This window comes from Prosopis cineraria, unplaced genomic scaffold (genome assembly GCF_029017545.1).
Source record: "Prosopis cineraria cultivar Desert tree isolate PC_DT_omini unplaced genomic scaffold, ASM2901754v1 PC6, whole genome shotgun sequence".
NCBI lineage: Eukaryota > Viridiplantae > Streptophyta > Magnoliopsida > Fabales > Fabaceae > Prosopis > Prosopis cineraria.
The window spans coordinates 38673076-38696275 of NW_026555337.1; the positions used below are offsets into that span (position 1 = coordinate 38673076).

The following is a 23200-nucleotide window of genomic DNA, read 5'->3' on the forward strand; positions in this document are numbered from 1 at the left end:
TGCATGTCCCAACGTCCAGTCGGCTTCTGCTCTCTCTCTGTTTTTTTTTTTTTTTTTAAATTCTTCCCTTTTTATTTCATATTTTATTATCATTATTTGATTTATTTATTTACTTTCTTATTATATATATTTTTTAAAAATTATATCCTAAATTAAGCTAATAAATATCTCTTATATAGCTCCAGATCAACTTTAATCTATAATTAAATGTCTAAACATATTATTAACCTCAAATACAAATTCATTTCTTAATTTAAAACTCAAAATAATATAAATTTCTATTTTTAAATCCTCAATAAGAGCCAAATTTTATAATTTATTTATTTATTTAAAAATTAAAATGTTACAATGAATATGCTTAACAACTTGTGGGGTGAAACTTTTTATCTTTTGTTTTTAACAAAACAAGGTACCCTATAAGGAAAAAAAACGACTTATGAATGGTGGAAAGTTTGCCCCAAATTTGAAATATTTGAAAGAGTAGGGATGTCTTATAAAAGTTTTATTACTTAATTTTAAAAAGAAAAAAAATTAATTTTAAAAGTTTTGATTGTATGTTTTGTTAGTTATGTTAGACAGAGTGTAATTTAATGTTTTTAGGTTTTAAAAAGTAATATTTTAGACTAATACAAAGTTGTAGAGATTAAAATAATGAATTTTTTTGAGCATATTTTTTCTTTAAAAATTGAACAGTTTTCAAGCAATTGAAAGTTATTCTTTTGAATAAAATTTAAATGAATATTTGGTTTTTAGAAAAAGTAAAAGAAAAAAAAACAATAAATTTTAAACATGATTTTTATACTTATTAATACAAGATGAATTATTAAATTTTTATAAAGCTATTTCTTTTTCTAATGTTTAGTTTTGGAGGATGCTATTCGTATATAGAGATTGATTTTCTAATGAAAAATAAAACTTTTGGTGTAAACACTTCATAAATCGATGCCCAATTTGTGCAGCGGGAAAATCATTCTAAGGTCCCGTGGCAGCATTCAAAATACGCTGAAGTCCCATGAATTTATCAAATAGCTACTAGATTCCAAGGGACTTAAGGGTGAATAAGTCTAAAAATAAAATTACTAATTTGTCCTCAACCATTAACAAGGAAATTTTGCTTGAACGCAGATCCCACGAAACCCTTGATCAGCGAGACTGAAGATTGATGCATATACATGATTGTTGATCACGGTAGGGTAATTTTCGCTTCCCCATATCTATGATTACTGTCGTTGTCTTCATCTAAGCGACGTGGGAGTGTTCATCCGCGACTGCAGTATTTCATTGCGCGACAGAAAAAAATACAGTGATTGTTGAGCGAGTAAACGATTTCTCATACATTAATGATTTCATTATTGTTTAAGGGTAGGATAATGCTTTTTGGGTATACCTACGATCATATGATTTGCATAGGTAATGGGTATGGATTCATCTGGTACGACATTGATACGTTGAAAAATATCTGATACGAACAACTTTATATGTTGTCAATAGTGTATTCTTGTGTTGTCAATATGCTATCGATAGTTGTCGATGCACTGTATTGTGCATGATGATTTATAAGAATGCTATACCACCAAAAACATGTATTATGTTATGTTTTTTTTCATATAGGGGACATTTTATATATTATTCTTAAGCATGTGATGCAAGCTTCTTTTGTTGCAAAATCTACTTGCCATTGGCCATTGATTACAAGTTATCACTTCATTGACAAGTGCTGATACATTAGGTGTAATAAATAAAAAAATAAATTCCAAATACATAACAAAAAAGTACACTTGTCTCTGATATTTTCTAGCATGGATTAGGATTTTTGTAAGTCTTGGAGGTATGACCAGTCTCATGGCATCTTGCACAATGATAAACCCTTTTGTTTTGGATTTGAGATTCCCTTCTTTTATGCTTTGGCCTACCTGAAGGCCTTATAGTCATTGGTAGCTTCAAGCATGTTTGGGTTAATAAATTTGTCACCATCAATGCTTATAGACATGGATAGTCATGTGTGGCTACCGGCCTTATGTTGTTGGCATATATCTTTTGTTGAGCGGTTAACTTGTAACATTCATCCACAAAATCATACACATTGCCATAAACTAGGTTAATTGCTGCACATGCATGCACATAAGGTATTCCACTCATTTGCTATGCTAAACAAGAGCATGTATGTGCTACTCATTTGATAATATCATTCTTGTCAACTCTTCATACGTTGTCCGTTTCTTTATTGTTCTTGTTCTAACACTCCCCCCCAACATATTGCATACTTCATCGGTCATAATTTTGAAAATGTTCCCTATATGAAAAAAAGTATAATATATGTTCTCCAGAAGAACTTGCCATCTTACAGGTCAACCAACACCACACACAGTGTATTGATAACTATACATGGCATAATGTCAACGCATTTATCTACTATTAACAAGAAGCAATGTTGTTTTATATTAGAGATTTTTTAACAAAAGAAGCTTGCATCACATGCTTGAGAATAATATATAAAATGTCCTCTGTATGAAAAAAACATAACATAATACATGTTTTTCGGTGGTATAAGCATTCTTACAAGTCATCCTGCACAATACAGTGCATCGACAACTATCGATAGCATATTGACAACACAAGAATATACTATTGACAACATGTAAAGTTATTCGTATTATATATTTTTCAACGTATCAATGTCGTACCAGATGAATCCATATCCATTAGCTAGGCAAATCATATGATCGTAGGTATACCCAAAAAGCATTATCCTACCCTTAAACAATAATGAAATCATTAATGCATGAGAAATCGTTTACCCTCTCAACAATCACTGTATTATTTTCTGTCGCGCAATGAAATACTGCAGTCGCGGATGAACACTCCCACGTCGCTTAGATGAAGACAACGACAGTAATCATAGATATAGGGAAGCGAAAATTACCCTACCGTGATCAACAATCATGGATATGCATCAATCTTCAGTCTCGCTGATCATAGGTTTCCTGGGATCTGCGTTCAAACAAAATTTTCTTTTTAATGGTAGAGGACAAATTAGTAATTTTATTTTTAGACTTATTCACCCTTAAGTTCTTTGGGATCTGGTAGCTATTTGATGAATTCATGGGACTTTAGCGTATTTGAATGCTTCTACAGTGATTTTCCCTTGTGCAGCGGTGTCAAAACTGACAATATTTGGCAAAATCGATGAACTCATAATGGATAACGTGTTCATCTGAATTTCAGTTAAATATAATAGATTATAAAAATAATTAATTAAATAATATATTTTAATCATGATGATTATATTATAACGTAATTTATTTGGATACTATTTTTTTAAAATTAATTTTAATAAAATTGAAGATATTTGGATGTTTATTTAAAATCAATTCTAACTGTATTGCTGTTCAAAATTAAATTATTAATAAATTTCTATCTAATATTATTAAAAATATTATGTTTTATTTAAGAAGTAAAATACATTATTTAAATTACATATCTAATTAATTAAAAAATTTAAATTACATTAATATTAACATTTAAATTTATGTAAATAAGTAACTCAATATATCTTAATTTAAATAAATTTAATAGAATGGAAAGATTTAATTTTTAAATACCAAAAATTAATTTTATAATCACTAATGAAGATAAAAATTATAAATTAATCTTTAATGACATCATGGATATGAGTTATATTTGATGAAGATGTTAAGTACTGCCTTGAAATTTTGACAACATGAAAAATATAGCAATGTAACAAATGACAAAAATCTCTCTCTCTTTGTACTTTTGTAACAATATTTGTAATGATACTCAATTTTAAATTAAATTAAATTTATTTTCTCTACCAATTAATATTTTATTTGAATTAATTTTATAATAAGTATTAAGTGGAAGGTGGTAGTTGACAGGAACTTATGTTAGTAACTTTTTTAAGAATTTAAAGTTTGAATTTTATTTTAAAAAAAGAGAAGATAAAAGAATTTGGTTTTATTTTTATTAAATTTTGTATCTTTTTTATAATTTTTTTGAGCTTTTTTTTTTTTAATAATTTGTTCCAATGCCTTGAACGCAGAAGCCTACTCTTTCGGCTTTGGAAAAAATCAATTTTTTTGGAAAAATTGATTAAATTGACTTTCCAAACACGCTGATTTTCGGGACATTACAACCTTGATTGTCTTGAATAGAGGTAGGAGGAATCTAAGCAGTGCAGCTTCAAGAATTTGATAAAGTTTATGCTGTTTTACCATCAAATATACTTTGCTGTTAATTTCCATAGCAGAAAATTGTTATCGACTCGTATCACGTAAACTCGCTTGTTGGAGAACGATTTGTGCACGAGTGGTTGCCAAAACCGGTGTGGTTGGAATAGACGCCGTGGATAATGATGATCAGAGATGAATAGTGAGAAAGCGAAGAAGGATCATAATGAAGATGAGGCTTCAATACCATGCAAGATATCATAGCAGGGACGGAAACGAAGATGGGAAACTTCTGTGTCATTCACTTAATCATCATTAGAGATACATTGAGTATTACATATTTGAGTATGATTAACAATATCTCAACTATATACTTTATAACTTTTAACCGAATAATTTTTTCTTAACTATAGCCCAATTACCGTTGGGGCTTGGGCCCATATGCATCTGGTCATTTATTTAATTTAAGGGAACTATTTCTGGCGACGGTTGTGAACTATAACGACATTGAAACTGTGATCAAACTATATTTTACATGCAAAGTATGAAAGAAGGAAACAATCTTAGCATTAACCAATGATTCGCATATTACAACATCAACCAACGAGGTTATAATCCCATGTTGCTGGGAAATCAAACACTGAAACACACATAATCAATATCATTGATCTTCAATATAATTACTCAGTGGAGATTGATGATTTAGTGCTGCACTTTGCACTTCGCAGAGACCTAGGAGAGGGTTCTCCTTCGGACGGAAAATCAGCAAACACGGCGAGAATCCTGCAAATACTTGCACTCCGGGCAAGCTTGAAGCTGTCAGATCTCTTCTGCTTATTGTCGGAGAAGATGTCTGAGGAGCTGGAAATAATGAGATACACCAAAGCTTGGACAACCACGAACACGACCATCTTCACCACCATGTCACCTAGGTTGCCCATCATCGCAATAATCTCCATCGTAGTATTTTCTTTGTTTCGCATGATTGAAATAATAGAACTGATAAGATAATGGTAAGATAATATTGGAGTTACTGGATATGAAGCCGCCATAAACACGTGACCTTTTTATAGTGTGTGAAATTGTTTGTAATAAGGGAAAATTAATCTTTTAATCTTTTAAGTTTTAACTCACTTGTAACTCAGTCTTTCAACTATAACTCGTTGCAACTCAATCCCTCAACTTTTGATTCACCTCGGTCTTTATTTTTTATTTTTTTTAAAAATTTCTTGTCAAATAAGAGGGATAAAAAATGCTTATATATTATTTTAAAATACCCTCCTCTTGCTCACTGATGTGAGATATAAGTTAACATGAAAAAAATTAACAAAAGTTAAGGGACTAATTTGTAAGTGATTCAAAAGTTGAGGGACTAAGTTATAGGCGAGTCATAGCTGAAAAACTGAGTACTTGCTGAGGAACTGAGTTATAAATGATTTAAAAGTTGGAAGACTAAAAGATTAATTTTTCTTAACAAAAAAGTTATGTTGTGTTTGAACAGCTCTTTAAAAAATAAGTAGAGAAAAGCAATAACTTTGACCTATTAATCTATTATTCCGTGTTCACATTGATGCAACTAATAACTTTCTAATTTTATTCTTATTAAATGCAAATGCTTTAATGATATATTTTTTTAACCAACATTTAATAGGAGTAACAAGAAAAACTTACAATTAAAAAAATTAATGAAATAACTTATAAATAAACAAAAATTATTCTCTACTTTTTAATTAGGACAAGGGGAGTATATTATATTGATAAAGACAAGTGTTGAGAGTGCAGGGTCAGGTATTAAATACTCTCTCTATATTAAATTATGAGACATTTTTGGGAGAGATAAGGCGTCTTGAAATAGAAAATATTTTAAAAAGATTTAATGTTTTATTAAATAGACTTATCTTAATATTATTCTTTTTCTTTTTATTTAATTTTCATTTTATGAAGGATGTTTTTAAAAATTTATATTTTTATTTCAAAAAAATAAATTCATCAAGTGTATTTAATAATATTTATTTGTATACAAGATTTCGTCCAATTTGTATTTCATAATTTGGGACCAGGGGAGTAGGATATTTCCAAAGAGAAAGTCCAAACGAATGTGCAAATTGCCAAATTGGTGATTAACTTGCGTAGAGGAACCCGTTTATGACATTACAATGTTATGTGATTTGGTGAATTATATTTGAAGCCCATCAACGATTGACCTAATTGGTGACCAAATTAGTGTAACTAATTAATTGCAACATTTTAACTGGTCTTTGAGATAACGAAAGTTCCTTTGATTTGCTAGGCCACACGAAGACAAATTAATGGCTGCATCACTTATTCTATCGATTTATATAGTTTATCAAGTTCTCATCCCAAACAGTAATTATTTATCGGATTTAGAGAGGAATCAATAATGAATCTCACACTTTTTTGTTACTTTTAAAGAAAGCCATGCGATTGTGTAGTTTGTGGAAGACAAATAACGAACGCCAAAAATAATGATGCATGATGGTTTGCCCCTTCAACAGTTTTAATCAACAACATTCAATCTATGTTTTATTTACTCATCATTTTCTTTGTCCAAAACATTTTTCATCATTAATTTATTATAAAAGGGGGCAAAAAACTAGTTGGTAGTTGTCTGGATTATAAAATTTTTTAATTACTATAATTTGTAAAGTGAATGATCAACCATCGTCGCTTTGGCCGAGTGGTTAAGGCGTGTGCCTGCTAAGTACATGGGTTCTGCCCGCGAGAGTTCGAATCTCTCAGGCGACGGTGTAGTCATTTTTTATTTTTTTATTTTTTGTTTCATCCCCGCTATTCTCCTTTCAAAGAGATCAAATTCTAAAAATCTCTCTCTAATTTTTCTCAATTACAGTAATTACCATTCTGTATTGCTAAAATTAAAATTTAAACCTCATACAACTTCTAATTTTTCTTAAAAATTAAAAACGAATTCTTGTTTCCGTCCTCCGGCTGAACACATTTAACCAGACCACGAAGCAGGGCCACGACAATTGCTTGCTTCAATCGCTGAACACCTTCAGGTTTATTTATCTTTCTATTGTGGCAATATGAAGAACATTGGAACATGACCTATTCTGTTAATTTTTAATAAAACAATCTAATGAAGATATCGATGTGATCACTCTTTGATTTCGCATCAAGATCGAAAAATCTGTTCAAAATTAAATGTCTTGTTTCGTATGATTTACAAAAAATGAGTCTCTTTAGTTTTCCACCTGATTGAAAACTGTATTTTCTTTTATTCGTGATTTGTTAGTCGAACTCCTACCAATCTGACTGTCAGATTTCTATTAATGTTTCATGTAATTTTTAAGTTTTATATGTTGTTCCTTTGCTTATGTTTAGAGATATAAAAACAGGATGCTTTCAGTTTCAGTAGTTTACAAGATGCTTATTAAACTGCTAGCTTCTAAAAAACAAAAAGAAATGCATATTCAACTGCTTGCTTCAACAATGATCATTTTTTCACTGTCAGTACAATTCAGCTAACTAAAAGCAATTGCTCAGAAGGGCTATTGATCGAGTTTGGAAAGATTATCTCTAACAATTTTTAATTTCGTGACAGCATCTTTCATCTTAAGGCGTCCATCTGGAGAATCGGTAGTGCAGGATAACCCAACTCCCAGGATTCCAATCACACTATCAAGTTGTAGAATGGGACCTTCACCAGCAAGGCCATTGTGAAAAATGTGTGATAGAAGCTGAGGGTCTATGACTTGCAAAGTCTTGTCTGGGAATGATGATTTCACCCAACTTGTTAAGCTCAAGCCACCTGTGAAGCTATCATCTGTTGGGCTCTTCCCAGAAAAGAGCTCTAGCAGCATAATTCCAAAACTGTATGCATCTCCTGCTATTGATGGTTTTTCTCCCCAACCATACTCTGCATTTATGTCAGTAAAGCATGAGACAAGCAATTACAAAATGCTAAATGATTACTTCATTAGTCTCTAAAGTTTCCCTTAACTTTTAGTTCGATTTTTGTTAAACTTCCATCAGTGTGCTATTAAATTTGGTGGAGTTCGCTTACTAGCTATATACCAATTGCTGCTTTGAATATGCATGATTCATGTCAAATAAGTTAGACAAGGTAGATGATGAAGTAAAATCTACACTGCGATATGATGTCAAGTGATCTGACTTCAATTATGCATAATGAAAGTGTTCAGATACATAGTTGACCATCTCAATTAAATTTAAGTTTAAACTATATGGAATGAGAATCAATTAAAAACCAAAATTGTAGTGATCACCAGAATAAATTCTAGAATATGTATTGGCCTCCCTAGAAAAAGCTCTACAATGTATATATGAGATTTGTGAAGAGGGGGAAAATAGAGATCCAACAAATTTGCATGCATTAAGGATTTGATTCAAGACACCCAGATAAAAATAGGAAGTTGCTATACCTGGAGGAATGTAGCCGATTGAACCTCTTAGGACATGAGTGGAGCTTATTGAGACTTGATTAGTTGGTCTTTCAATCATAAGCCTAGCCAATCGGAAATCTCCCACCTTTGCAGTCATATCTTCACCCAAAAGAATATTGCTAGGCTTCAAATCACGATATACAATAGGAGTTTCACTGTCATTGTGCATATATTCCATTGCACAAGCAACATCAATAGCGATGTTCAGTCTCTCCAAAAGATTCAACCCATTCCCATTTGCGTGCTTCATCTTTCCCTTGATCCAATCTTCCAAGTTGCCATTAGACATGAACTCATAAATCAAAGCCAGAAATTCCTTATTCTTAAAGTCTATACTAGAACATGATGTGATTAGCTTAACCAGATTTCGATGCCTCACATTCCTTAAAGCCTCACATTCTGCGAAGAAACTCTTCAAGGAGCTTGATCTTGAAGTATCTAGGACTGTTACAGCAACAACATTCTCTTCACTAAGATAGCCTCTATAGACTGAACCAAAGCTTCCAATTCCTAGTAAATTTTCTTGGCTGAAGTTTCCAGTTGCTCATCGAAGCTCATCATAAGAGACCATTGGATGATATGGCTTTACCATTTCAAGTGGTGTTATTGCCTTTGTTTTTCTGCTTCTCACATACAACACCAAGCCTAAGGTATAAAATTAGTTCTTGAAGTTTTAACCTTTTAAATATTAGTTCCTATATTTTTTAAAAAATAAAATTATAAAAATTAAAAATATTTTAAATTTTAATATTTATAAAGATTAAAAGGGTTTAATAATTTAAAATATTAGTAATAAATTTTAAAATATTTTTAATCTTTATAATTTTATTTTTTAAAATATAGAGATCAATATTGAAGAAGTTGAAACTTTAGGGACTAATTGTAAGAGGCAAAGTTCAGGAATTAATTTACAACTGAGTCAAAACTTTAGGGACTTAGTTATAATGAGTCAAAATTCAGGAGTTGAGTTATAACTAAATCACAACTATAAGGATCAAATGATTAATTTTCCTAATATTCTTTTATTTTATTTTTAATTTAATTTTAGTTTTATAAATAAAAATTAATATTTTCAATTTTAATCTTATTTTAATATTATTTTATTAATAATAAAAAAAGAAGTCAGGTATTTGGACGAAGCTTTCAAGCGGTTCAAATAAGCTTGGAACAAAAAAAATATTTCAAACTTACAAGTTAGGATTTAAGATTTTTGAACCCATTCAAATTGGCCTAAAAACCTACCTCTCAGAAAAAATCTATGTGGCGAACAAATCATTCGACGACATTAGTACTAGGCAAAATGGTCCCTTAAAAGTTATGTCGCTGCACAATATTGACTTGGCAAGCTACTCCAACTGTTGGAGAAAAATCTTTAGGATATGTTGTACATTTATCACTGAAATCAAATATGAACAATCTATTTTAAATAAATATTTACAATAACATTTGAATCGTTGCCAATAGGTGTTAATCCTAATAGAATGGGCTATGACTGCTTGAGTATAAAATCTTGAATTCGAGTTTGTGTAGATGTAGAAAATATTTTTGAAAGAATTATTTATAATTAAACTCAACAATGCTTAAATCTAATTTACTTATATAATTAAATAAAAAAGTTGGATGTCAAAAACTAACATAAATAACAGGATCAAGTTGAAAGTAATACCTCCCTGTGGGTCGTCTAAATTTAAGGGCCTGTTTGGATACCCATTTAGAATCAATTTTGGGTTCAAAATCATGGTTTTGAAATTTTTATCCAAACACCCCAATTTTCCCAAACTCCATTTGGTTTCCAAAACTCCATTTGGAATAAGCTAAAATTTGTTCCATTTTGAAAAATCAATATCATAATCAATTTTTGAAAATTTATCCAAACACTATCACATTCTAATAATCAATTTTTTTCTTAATCAATTTTTTCTAATTAAAATCCAAACACACCCTAAGTGATAAAATTCATTGACTGAGCAATTTGAAAAGTCGGCGCGGCACTGGAGAGCAACATTGATGTATCTCTCCAAGTGGATTTTCCCGTTTGACAGATTTTTCCATTTCGCATTGCGTTATCAGACAGGTTCATTTACCATTCCATTTAATGGTTGTTTTTTGTTAGGTCGGGAAAGGTTATTGCTCTATAGTTTACTGTATTTCCATCATCATCATCATCATCATTTCATAATGCCTTGATTTTTTATTTAAGAAATATTTGTTATCTTTTTTTTTTTTATATTTCATTTTGAGGAAAAAAGAACCTATTAATGCACTTCATCATTGATATAACATATGATATAAACCATGATCAAATTATGAAACAGACTGAATAAAATATTTTGTAATAGCATTTAATAAGTCTCACATTCATCATCACAATTGAAATGCTATGCGATATTTATATTATATTGTTTTTTATAATATCATTACTTGGATAAAATATTATGCAAGATTTAATTATATGATTTAATTCTATCATATTGAATAATATGATAGAATGTGATAACTTTAACCCTCCGTTTGGAATTGGAAAGAAAAAGGAAGGGAATAAAACTAGAAAATAAAAAGACATTTTCCCTACTTATCATTAAGTCCCCCCCCCCCCAAAAAAAAAGTTTTTCTCCTTTCTAAGGGGAAATTAGCAAAAACACAAGGGTGAAAAATGTTTTTTTTTTTAATCTAGCTTTCTCTTCTAATTTCCTCTCTTTACCTGTTTTCTTCCAATTTCAAACAAAACTTCAAGGTACAAGGGTCCAAATTTTTTAACTGCAATGGGACAAGTAGCGTTTAAGATTTTATTCTTTTGCAGATCTTCATCATGGGATGTATTTATATTATATTTTATTCAAAAATACGTATGAACTACAAAACTGCATATATGCTTTTAGTAGTTTCCAATGTCAGATGGTTTTTTCCCCAACTGCTTTAATTTGCTTGTGGGTTTACAGAAGAAACAGAAACAAAGGAAGCATGTAATAATCATGTAATAGAAATGCATATTCATCTGTGTGCTTCATTAGCGAGCAATACTTCACTCTCAACAAAATTGAACTTAATAAAACTAATAATTCTCTGGATACCTCTTTTTCTGATTGAGTTGGGAAGTATTATCTCTGACAGTATTAATTTCACAACAGCATATTCCATCCAGAGAACCTGCAAATGTGTGATGGGCTAGGTTTGTCTCGAGAATGCTGGTTGAACTCATCTTGCTAAGCTTAGGCCACCCGTGAAGCAATCATCTGTTACGGGATCTTCCCAGAAAAGAGCTCAAGTGAAATTCTCCCTACTGACAACCTCATGATGATGTAGATGGGTTAGTTAACGATCTTGAACAAATAACATGCTGATATTTGTGATCTACACTCTCCAGGGTAAATTGTATTGAGGGATTTATGAGGAAACTACATCGTTGCTGGAAACTGCGTTGTTAGTGGAGTTAGGTGGCATCCTTCAAGTGCTTAACCTTATAAATATCCAAGTACGTATGCTATTCAAATACTGAATAATCTGTCATTTTCATCTTAAACTAAATCCTCTCATCCATGAAATGTTAGTTTCCAGCATTGGAATGTATAGGGGAACTAGGTTTGTCTTTGTTTTGCTTAATTAATCGATTAGGCAAAAACTAGTGTAGCTTTATGGAAGTTAAAAAATCTCCCAAAGAAAAACTTCTGCATCTGCTACGTGCTGTTGCGCAAAAGGCAGTGCCCCTTAGGGGTGGGGGGGTGGGTGACATTATAGCAAAGATATGTTGAAGTTTGAGGCACTGCCCTGTTTCAAGAATCAATGCTTGGTTAAATTGGGTCAACCCATGTGTGATTAAAATAGTATAATTTAACAAAAATATTCATCTATAACCTAGAAAAGAATAATATTAAATAAAAGGACTTTAATTTACAAATAAATGGAACATTTATGTATAAATTATATACTAGATCAAAAATGACATATAGCTATTTTTTCTACTCAAAATGATGTCGTTTCAAGCTCAAAAAGGAATTTTTTCAAAAAAAAATTCAAATCAGTCTATCCCGTCCAAAATTTTGTACAAAGTCACAAAATATTGACTTAACACCAGTTAAATCTTTGATAATTTTTTTAAAAAATAAGTTAAAAATATCAATCAAAATTATTATAAATTCAAAAGTTGTAATTTTAAATAAGTATTTAAATATTAAATGTAAATTTTAGATTGTAATAGAAATTTTTGTTTGTAATTATTTAAATTAATCTTTATAATTTATTTTGTAGAGAATTCTATCAGGACTTAGCTATTATTAATTTATTTTTTTGAGACCTAACTGTTATTCTTCTTAAATTTAACGATGAACTTGGCATGAAATATTTTGTGAATATATGTGGTTTTGAAGGTGGCTATTGGAAGAGATGACATATATCCAAGTACACTATTCAAGTAGTTTAATCTCTGTCTTTTTCGTTTAATTATCTCATCTGGCTTCATGAACAAGAAAAATCTCCATCGATGTGGTGAACACGTCAAGATGAAGGTGCCGACATTAGCACCTGGCGAAATGGTCACTTAAAGTTATGCCGCTGCCCAATATTGACTTGGCAAGCTATTCCAACCGTTGGAGAAAAATCTTAGGATGTAAATCAAACATGAACAATTTATTTCTAAATAAAAACTTACAATAAAATTTGGCTCGTCACGGTGATCCTAGTATAATAGGTTTTAATTGTTTAAGTATGAAGTCTCCAGCTTGAGTCTATATGAATACAACAAATGTTTTTGAAAAAAAACTACTTTCAACTATACATAACAATATTCAAATATAAGTCAGTTATATAATTATATGAAAAAATGTTACACATCCAAAATTAATATGAATAATATAACAAGTTGAAAATAATACAGTAACTCTTAGTAAATTCTTTTTTTTTTGTGGGGCCAAAACTCTTATGCCCCATTTGGCACGTCGGAAATGGAGACTTAGAAATGAAAATGAAATTGTAATTCACACTTTTTTTTTTGGTATGCATGAAATGAATTTTCACGTTGAAATGAAATCCATCAAAATAGATTGAATTGGGTTTCATTATAAAGTCCATGAAAATGAATGGGTTTCATTGAAGCAAATTTTTTCTAACAAAAATAACCTCAATTATGAAATTATTTGATAGATTTGCATCAATCATTGAAATAAATTGAAAGTTTTTTAATAAATTAATTATATAAATGTATATATTAAATTAAAAAATATATTATAATTAAAAAAATTGACAGGGTATTTTAGTAAATTAATTATATAGATGCATATATTAAATAAAAAAGTATATCATAATTTAAAAAAATAGATAGGGATATTTTAGTAAATTAATTATATAAGTGCATATATTAAATAAAAAATATATCATAATTAAAAAAATTACAGGGGTATTTTAGTAAATTAATTATATAGATGCACATATTAAATAAAAAAGTTATCATAATAAAAAAATAGATAGGGATATTTTAGTAAATTAATTATATAAATGTATATATTAAATAAAAAATATATCATAATTTAAAAAATAGATAGAGGTATTTTAGTAAATTGATTATATAAATGCATATATTAAATAAAAAGTATATCATAATTAAAAAAATTAACAGGGTATTTTAGTATATTGATTATATAAATATATATATATATAAAATAAAAAATAAATTATAATTTCATGTACATACCAAACATATTTTTAAAACTTACTTTCACCTTCATTTTACTTTCACCTTCATTTTCATTTTCATATTTATTTTTATTTTTATTTTTATTAAAAATATTTTCAGATACCAAACGAAACATAGTGAATTCAATGCCCACTTTTCTGAGGTTAGACGTGGCTCTTCTAAATTTAAGCGACAAAATCCATTGACTGAGCAATTTGTGAAAGTCTGCGCAGTAGTGTAGAGCAACGCGCATGTATCTCTTCTAGTGGATTTTCCTTTCGACAGATTTTTCCATTTCACATTGCATTATCAGTCAAGTTCATTTATCATTCCATTTAATGGTTGTTTTTTAATAGGTCGAGAAAAAGTATTGCTCTATAGTTTATTTTATTTACATCATCATCATCATCATTATTTTATAACACCTTGATTTTTTATTTTTAAAATTCAACCGTTTGAACAAATTTATTTAAAAAATATTTTTATTTTTTAAATTTCATTTTAAGGAGCAAAGAACCTATTATTGCGCTTCATCATTGATATAACATATGATATAAACCATGGTCAAATTATAAAACAGACTCAATATAATATTTTGTAATAGCATTATAATAAGTCTCACATTCGTCATCACAAGTGAAATGCTACGTGATATTTATATTATATTGTTTTTTATAATATCATTACTTGGATAACATATTATGTAAGATTTAATTATATGATTTAATTCTATCATATTGAATAATATGACAAGAATGTGATAACTCTAACCCTCCGTTTGGAATTGGAATAAAACAGGAAGGGAAGAAAAGTAGAAAAAAATATTTTCTCTCCTTATCATTAAATTTTTTTTCTCTCCCTTTCCAAGGGGAAATTAAGGATGAACAAAGATGAAGATGTTTTTTTAAATATAGTTTTCTCTCCTAATTTTTTCAATTTCCCTGTTTTTTTTTTCTCTCATTTCAAACAAAATCTCAGGGTGCAAGGGTCGAAATTCTTTAGCTGCACCGGGACAAGTGGCGTTTAAGATTGTATTCTTATGCAGATCTTCATTATGACATGTATTGATATTATATTTTATTCAAAAATAATATGAACAACAAAACTACATATATGCTTTTAGTAGTTTCCAATGCCAGTTGTGTTTTTCAACTGCTTTGCTTGTGGTTTTACAGAATAAATAGAAACAAAGGAAGCATCAATTCATGTAATAGAAATGCATATCCAGCTATGTGGTTCATTAGCTAGCAATACTTCACTCTCAATGAAACTAGTAATTTCTGAATAGCTCTTTTCTGATTGAGTTGGGAAAGATTATATCTAACAGTTTTTAACTTCAGAACAGCATATCTTTCATCATAAGGCCTTCATCCAGAGAATCGGCAGAGCAACCCAATCGGCCCCGTCCTAAGCTCTTGACCGACTAAGCACCCAGATTGGATTTTAATATCATGCATTGGAGTGCACAGCAGAGGTTTTCAATTGAAAATCTCCACTGACGTGCTAAATAAGTCAAAGATGAAAGTGTCTCTTACTAGACTCAATGATGCACATCGATACTGATGAGCCTGAGCTTCTCTTTCTACTAGAACAATAAACAAATCTTTTTCCTTTTTCTTTGGGTAATAAGAACTGTTTTTTTTTTTTAATATAGAAAAAGACACTAAACCACTTAACTCAAATGATACTTTAATGGTGGAATGTCCCATGTAATATACATTCACAAATCACAGACACAATTTCTTTGCTAAATTCATGATATTTTAAGCAACTTTTTGATTCATTTTCATATAACTTAATGATTAGGGCATTTCTCCTTTTGGGTTCAGAGAATAAATAGAAACCAAGGAGGCAAGTAATCATTTAATAGAAACGCATATTCAACTGCTAGCTTGGAAAACACGAATATTACTTCCATAACTGTAATTTCACTCTTACTATAACTCCACTCTCACAAAACACAAAACACTTGGTCACTTTATGCTAATTTTCATTACCCTTAAACATCCTCCTATATATTTTATTGAAGTTACTAACAACCATACATCACATATTTCTAAGCACGTTGAGATTCATAAACTTTGTATAACTACGAGACTCTTGCAATCCTTAAAGACATTATATTTAAATTTACTACTTCCAACAACAATGAAACTAATGCTTGGAGCAAATGTTCTCGTTGAGTTTCGAAAGAATGTCTCTGACATTTTTCAATTTTGCAACAACATCCTTCACGTTAAGGCGTCCATCTGGATAATCTGCAGTGCAGGATAAACCAACTCTCAGAATTGTAGTCACACAATCAATCAGTTGCAGCTTTGGACCTTTATGAGCAAGGTCATTGTCAAAAGTGTGTGATAGAAGCTGAGGGTCCATGACTCGCACAATCTTGTCTGGGATTGCTGATTGAACCCATGTTGTTAAGCTCAGGCCACCTGTGAAGCCATCATCTGTTGGGTTCCTCCCAGAAAAGAGCTCTAGCAATACAATCCCAAAACTGTATGTATCTCCTGCTACTGATGTCCTTTCTCCCCATCCATACTCTGCATTTATGTTAGTGAAACGTAAGAGCAACAACTACATTGATGAGGCTCATGAAGAGGGGCAAGTAAAGATCAAATGCATTTAATTTGTTTGATTTTATTAAAGATACCCAGATAAAAACATCAAGTTGCTATACCTCGAGGTATGTAGCCGATTGAACCTTTGAGGACATGAGTGGAGCTTATTGAGACTTGATTAGTTGGTCTTCCAATCAACAGTCTAGCCAATCGAAAATCACCCACCTTTGCAGTCATATCTTCACACTGAAGAATATTGCTTGGCTTCAAATCACAATGCACAATAGCAGTTTCAGTGTCATTGTGCAGATAAACCAATGCGCAAGCAACATCAATGGCAATGTTCAGTCTCTCCAAAAGATTCAACCCATTCCCATGTGCATGCTTTATCTTTCCCTTGATCCAGAATTGCAAGTTTTCATTAGGCATGAACTCACAAACCAAAGCCAGAAATTCATTGTTCTTGAAATATATACTAGGATATGATGTAATTAGCTTAACTAGATTTCAATGCCTTACATTCTTCAAAGCCTCACATTAAGCAAAGAAACTCTTCAAGGATCTTGCCCTTAAAGTATATACTACTTTTACCGCAACAGTGTTGATATTCACTTCACCAAGATAGCCTTTACACACCCGACCAAAGCTTCCAGTTCCAAGTAAATTTCTTGGCTGAAGTCCCCGGTGGCTTTATGAAGCTCATGATAAGAAACCATTGGATGATATGGCTCTGCCATTTCAAATGATGCTGCTGCCTCTGTTTTTTTCTCCTCCTTACACACAACAGCAAGCCAATCGTGAAACATAGTAATATCACCACAATAGCTAAGGTGATGTAAAATACGAACTTTCTTCTATGGCCTCAAGTCTTACATGAGGAAAGCAAACACAACTTGTTTCCTTCAAAATGGAAAGAAGAGAGATTTGTGAGAACTCCATCGCTGGGAATGTCTCCTTCAAAGTCATTATAAGAAAGGTTCAATAACCGAAGGGCATTTAAATTTTTAAGTTCATTTGCAATGGATCCATAGAGTTGGTTGAAGGAACGGTCTAGAATTTCCAGGCCTTTGATGCTTCGAAGAGCTTTTGGAATGAGACTTGAAAGCATATTTCGTGCCAAAAATAGATTTTCTGGGCTTGGACAATTGCTGAGTGAGCACCAACTAAATGGTTGTCAGGGAAGCCTAAGGTAGAAACTCTGATCAAATTCCCCACCTGAGGCAAAGATCTGTTGGAATTTGAGGATGGAGGAAGAGGGGGACTTAACTGAAAATATACTTTTATTATTTACTCAAATTACAATATACAAAAAATACTTGTAACTTCTCTTACAATTTTCTCTTACTGTCTTTCTCACCATACTCCCTAGGGCTGCATAAAAGACTGGACGGTACTGGACTTTAGCCTAACCCGGAGTCTGGTCCTTTTCATGAAAAGAACTGGCTTAGATAACCCGTAGTCCGGTCTGGTCTTGTGAAAACCTGGAGATTAATAAGACTGGACTTGGTCTATAGGACTGGGAGACTGGTCCTATTAGTTCAATACTCACTTGGCCTTTTTTTTTTTTTTTTTTTCTCTATGATGACCAATAATCTATTTCAACTTAACAAACTCAATTAAAATAATAAAAACACTTATAATCATAATAAATCCATAATAATTTCTAAAACCAAGAAAATAATATTTTAGTTACAGTCCAAACTCCAAATGATTTAAATACATAACTTCAATAAAAAATCAGAGGAAAGATCGAAAATAGACCAGAGGAAAAAAATCAGAAAGAACAAAAGTAATAAAAATTAGCCCACAGACATGTTCCTTCAAAATTCGAACAGATCAAGATCAGAGTGCAAAGTGCAAGGCAGGGGCTAGGGCTTTGGCGCACTGAAGAAATTGAGAATGAGAGCAAAGTTGAGTGAGTGGCTGAGATGCTAAGTGCTGTTGAGTAATAGTGTTGAGATTTTTTTTTCGATCAAGTGCAAAGTGTAAGGCAGGATTAAGACTTTTTTTCCAAGGCTTATTAATTAATAATTTATAAATTAATTTTAATTATATTAAAATAATTATATAGGATCAAACCGGATCACTTAGTCCAGATGCTTGGTCTCTAGTCTGATCTTACCCGAAAAATCAGTCTTGTCTTTTTGATCTTTTTAGTCCTATAGGACCAGCATTTTATAGGACTGAACAGGATTAATTTTCATAAACCAGACCGAAACGAACGAGACTACGAGACTTTTACACAGCCGTGATACTCCCTTCTTGGCACTCACAAACCCTATTCAAGTCACCTCACCTTTTCTCTTTCTTCTCACACACCTCACAATAAATTCACTTTGCTTCTTTCTTTCTTACGCTTGCTCGGCGCGCGCGCCACACATATAGCAGAATGAGGTGGTGCCAATCTTTCCTCCAGGTCCAGGGCCTTCACAATTTTTTTAAAATTTTCACCACCTTGTATTGCTTCCTCTGCAAGAAGTGTCTAGATAAATCTTGCATATTAAAAATTTGAATGTTGTCACATAAGCATCTAAAATTTGGATATTGTCACATAAGCATCTATATTTAGATATTAATAAAGATTATTTTAAATAAGAAGAATATGAGCATACTTGAAGATAAAATGAAGAATAAAATCTTTAAAATTTTGTTTATATTTATTTTGAGTCTTTTTAGTGTAGTTTTTAATTAAGATTATTTAGAATAGTTTTATTTTTAATAAATTATTAGGTTTTATTTGGGAAAAAAAAAAAAAAAGACTCAGCACATTACCCATGAGAGACGCACAATTGTTTACATATAAAGCAAGCAACGGAGTACGCAGGGGACGACTTTCTTTTTGGAGAAAAGAAACAGGTTGGTGGCGCGAGCGTAGGAGAAAAAAGAAATGACAGAGGCGATCGCCCTTCATCTTCTTCTTTCCTGCAATTTTATTGAGCGAAGGCTTATCATTTTCTGATACGGTGTTGCTTAATTTTTAATTTTATGAAGACCTAATTTTTTTAATATGATTAATCACAAATTATAATTATAAACTTTAATTAGAGCCTTTGATATTCATGAAAGATTTTATTTTAATTTTATTTTAATTTTTTTTCTTCTATCTTCCTCTAAATTTTATATTTTAATTGTATTTGTTAGTTAAAATAGTTTTATTGCATAATTTTTGAGTTATAAATTTTATCTGAAATTTTATTTGATATAGTCAATTGATATAGCAATATAAAAGCAATTTAGCCTAGCTTAGATAACTAGTTATACTTTGTTTGGTGTGGTTAATATAGAAATAGTTGTTAAAATGTGGATTAAGAAAGATTTTAATTAATTTATAATTTAATTTTTTATTTAATTCTTGAATTATAATTTGAGAAACATATAATAAAACTCGATTAATAAAGTTAAATAAAATTAATTTATTTTGTGGATACGAAGATTAAATTTAGGTGATTGGATTGTGATTGATTACTATTTGTGCTTCGTAATTTTCTCAGTTGAATTTATTTCAAGTATTTAATTTTAATTTTTTCTTTTTTAAAATTAATTTCATCATAAAAAAATCTCCCCATTATTTAGTTTTTCACAATCCTAATTTAAGTAGTTAATCCATTAACTTTTAGGGAGACGAACTAAGTTACGTTTTACCATAAAATCTAGTTTTTATTAATTTTGGTGTATTCAATAGTAGTGTCAACCTTTTTGCAATTATAACACTAACCTTTCTTTTGATGACTTTTCTTTTTGTCAGGCTTGTCTCAATCTTTACAAGCTCTCCCTTGATGTGAGCTTCTATTGCAACATCTTTTATGCCAATCATTTTGTCACCTTCTATCATCTTCATGCTTCTTTGAGTTGGAATCCTGTTGATCTCTCTTTTTGCAAAAGAGAGCTTTTTTCTCATCTGACTAAGGTTGTCGCTATCCTAACAAAATAATACCAAGTTACACTAGTGTTGTGATAGTGTGAACCTAGATCGATCTCTATGAGGAGACTTAGTAGGACAAGCAAAAAGTGAAGTGTGTTACAAGTTAAAAGATGATTTGAACATATTTGAGTTTAAAACTAAATGAGCTAATAAACCTGATTTTAAGGTTAATGAAGTAGGTGTGTGAAAATCTATTTGAAGTAAGATATAGAATTGGTCACCTATCCTTATTTGATTACAACCTAGCTAGTTTGGTTTCTTTTCTCTTTTCTTTGATTTTAGTGACTTAGTTGTATTACTCAAGACTTAGTTAATACTTTAATCAACCCCAATCTAAGATTATAGTCTTAAAGTGAGCCAAAGCAAAGCTAGCATTAAGCCTAATCAAAGTGTTATAAACATGAGTCAATTAGATCAAGCACACATTAATGGAATCAACATGCTCAAGATTATGATATATGAAAATATTCACATACATTCAAGTTGGGGAGATTATGAGAAGCAAGAAAATATGTTAAACTTATTAAGCTATATCAAGATTATGACACAACTCAAAGAGGCTGAAAAATGCGCTAGACATAACAAAACTCAAGTTGCAATAATCACTTTTCAATCACATGTACCATCACTTGAAATTACAAGATCAAAGAGTCATATAAATTTGTAATTCTAGAAAGAGAAAAGTAGAGAGAAGAAATTCAAATCCAACAAGAAAATAATACAAACTCAAGGTTTCCTTCTCCACATAGTAGCTCTTTCAAGAATCTAGCCTTGCATCTTCAAGTGATGAACAAGATGATATTCTAAGATTGTGGTCTTCTTCACCATGATTTTGCCCAAAGAAATCTTGGTTTGATCTTTGAAAAAAGCTATTAGATTACGTAGAGGAAGAAAAGAGGAATAGAATGGTAGTAGTTTTGTGAAATTTAGATGGTTGGATTGAGAGATATGGAGGAGAGAGAGTGAAAGTATAGAGAGAAGTAAGAGAACTTAAAGAATTTGAAGATGAATTGTGTAAAAGTAAGTGAATGATTTGAAAAATTGATCTTAAGCCTCTTTAAAATTGTTTTGGATGAAATTGGAGATGGCCACCTACTAAATAAGGTGTCATAAAAATCAAAACGAATCATTAGGTCAAATGAAGTTAAGGGTAGTCTAGGCTGTAAGTCAATTTAGGTGATAATTTCAATGTTACTCTTCTAATCCTATATGTACATGGACATGTTTTGCACTTGTATTCCCCTTAAATACCTTGAAATTTGTGCCCAAATTCCCTTGGAATCAGATATGAAATTGTTTTCCAAACTTCTTAAACACATTGCAATTATCTTGAGCTTTGACAAATCAGCTTAATCCCTTGTGTGCAAGTATATAGTAAACCTTTGTGTGCCTCATTAGCCTTGATAAACCACACCATTTTGAAGCCCATTCAGGTTTGAAATCACGTGCTCAATAGCTCCCCCATGTGCCAAGCCAAGTCCTAAACCAAAGCCTCTTCTATGCAAAGTGTTACCTAAGATAACAACATAAAATTTAACTAGGTTATTTTGCACATGTGACAATTATGAACATATTCAAACCCTAATATCTTTTTGCATGTATTTTCAAAATCCTTTCAAAACTTCATAAACACATATGAGAAAAATAAGATGGCCATGCATGTATGCAAATTAGGTCAAACTAACCAAAATGGCAAGTTAACTCAAAATGTTGACTTTTTAACCCTAGGTCTAAATGTAACTTTTAAGACCAAATATTTCAACCCTAATGGACTTAATACCAATACACACATCAAATTTCAAATTTTCTCTTGAATTCCCAACAAAATGCAAAATGATTAAAATATTCCTAATATGTACACTTTTTCACTAGAGTTTAAAACCCTAATTTAACACCAAGAATGCACATTTTAGGGTTTCTTACATGAAATGTGATCCTAAATTCCTAAGAAAAGTGTGTAACAAATATGATCTATCATCATCTTTCAAAAAAAACTTTGGCCATTTGTGAACCCAATGCTTCTTAATTAGCTAGGATACTTTCCAACTTGGCTAAAGTTGGTTCCTTAGACTAACCTCTTGTTGCCATAACTAGGCCATGATTTTTTGCATTTAACCTCATATTAATAATTGATGCATGCAAAAACCAATAGGCACTACAAGCGTACGAGTCATAAGTGTAAGAGCAAATCAAGGTCAATTCCACGAAGAATTATGTAAATTGGTAAACAGGCATTAAATTCTCAATTTCATTTAAATTAAGTAAGCAACTTCTAGTTGTAAATGATTCAATTAAAAAAATAAAAATATAAAATGAGCAACTAAGATTTTGAAGTACACTCTAGAGTCAAGAAATTATTAGGAAAGCACCATAGAGTTTTAATTCCTCATTTGCCCTATTGTACTCAACTTATCGATTAA

General features: G+C 30.8%; 1 non-coding gene and 1 pseudogene across 1 annotated transcript; one reads left to right on the forward strand and one right to left on the reverse strand.

Moving 5' to 3' along the window:
* The first annotated feature begins 6871 nt into the window (after positions 1 to 6871).
* Positions 6872 to 6953, forward strand: TRNAS-GCU (transfer RNA serine (anticodon GCU)). Its single transcript has one exon. It is a non-coding gene; the product is annotated as a tRNA-Ser (tRNA).
* A 764-nt stretch (positions 6954 to 7717) lies between these two features.
* LOC129314134 (probable LRR receptor-like serine/threonine-protein kinase At3g47570) overlaps positions 7718 to 23200 on the reverse strand; it is a 36739-nt pseudogene continuing 21256 nt past the window's right edge.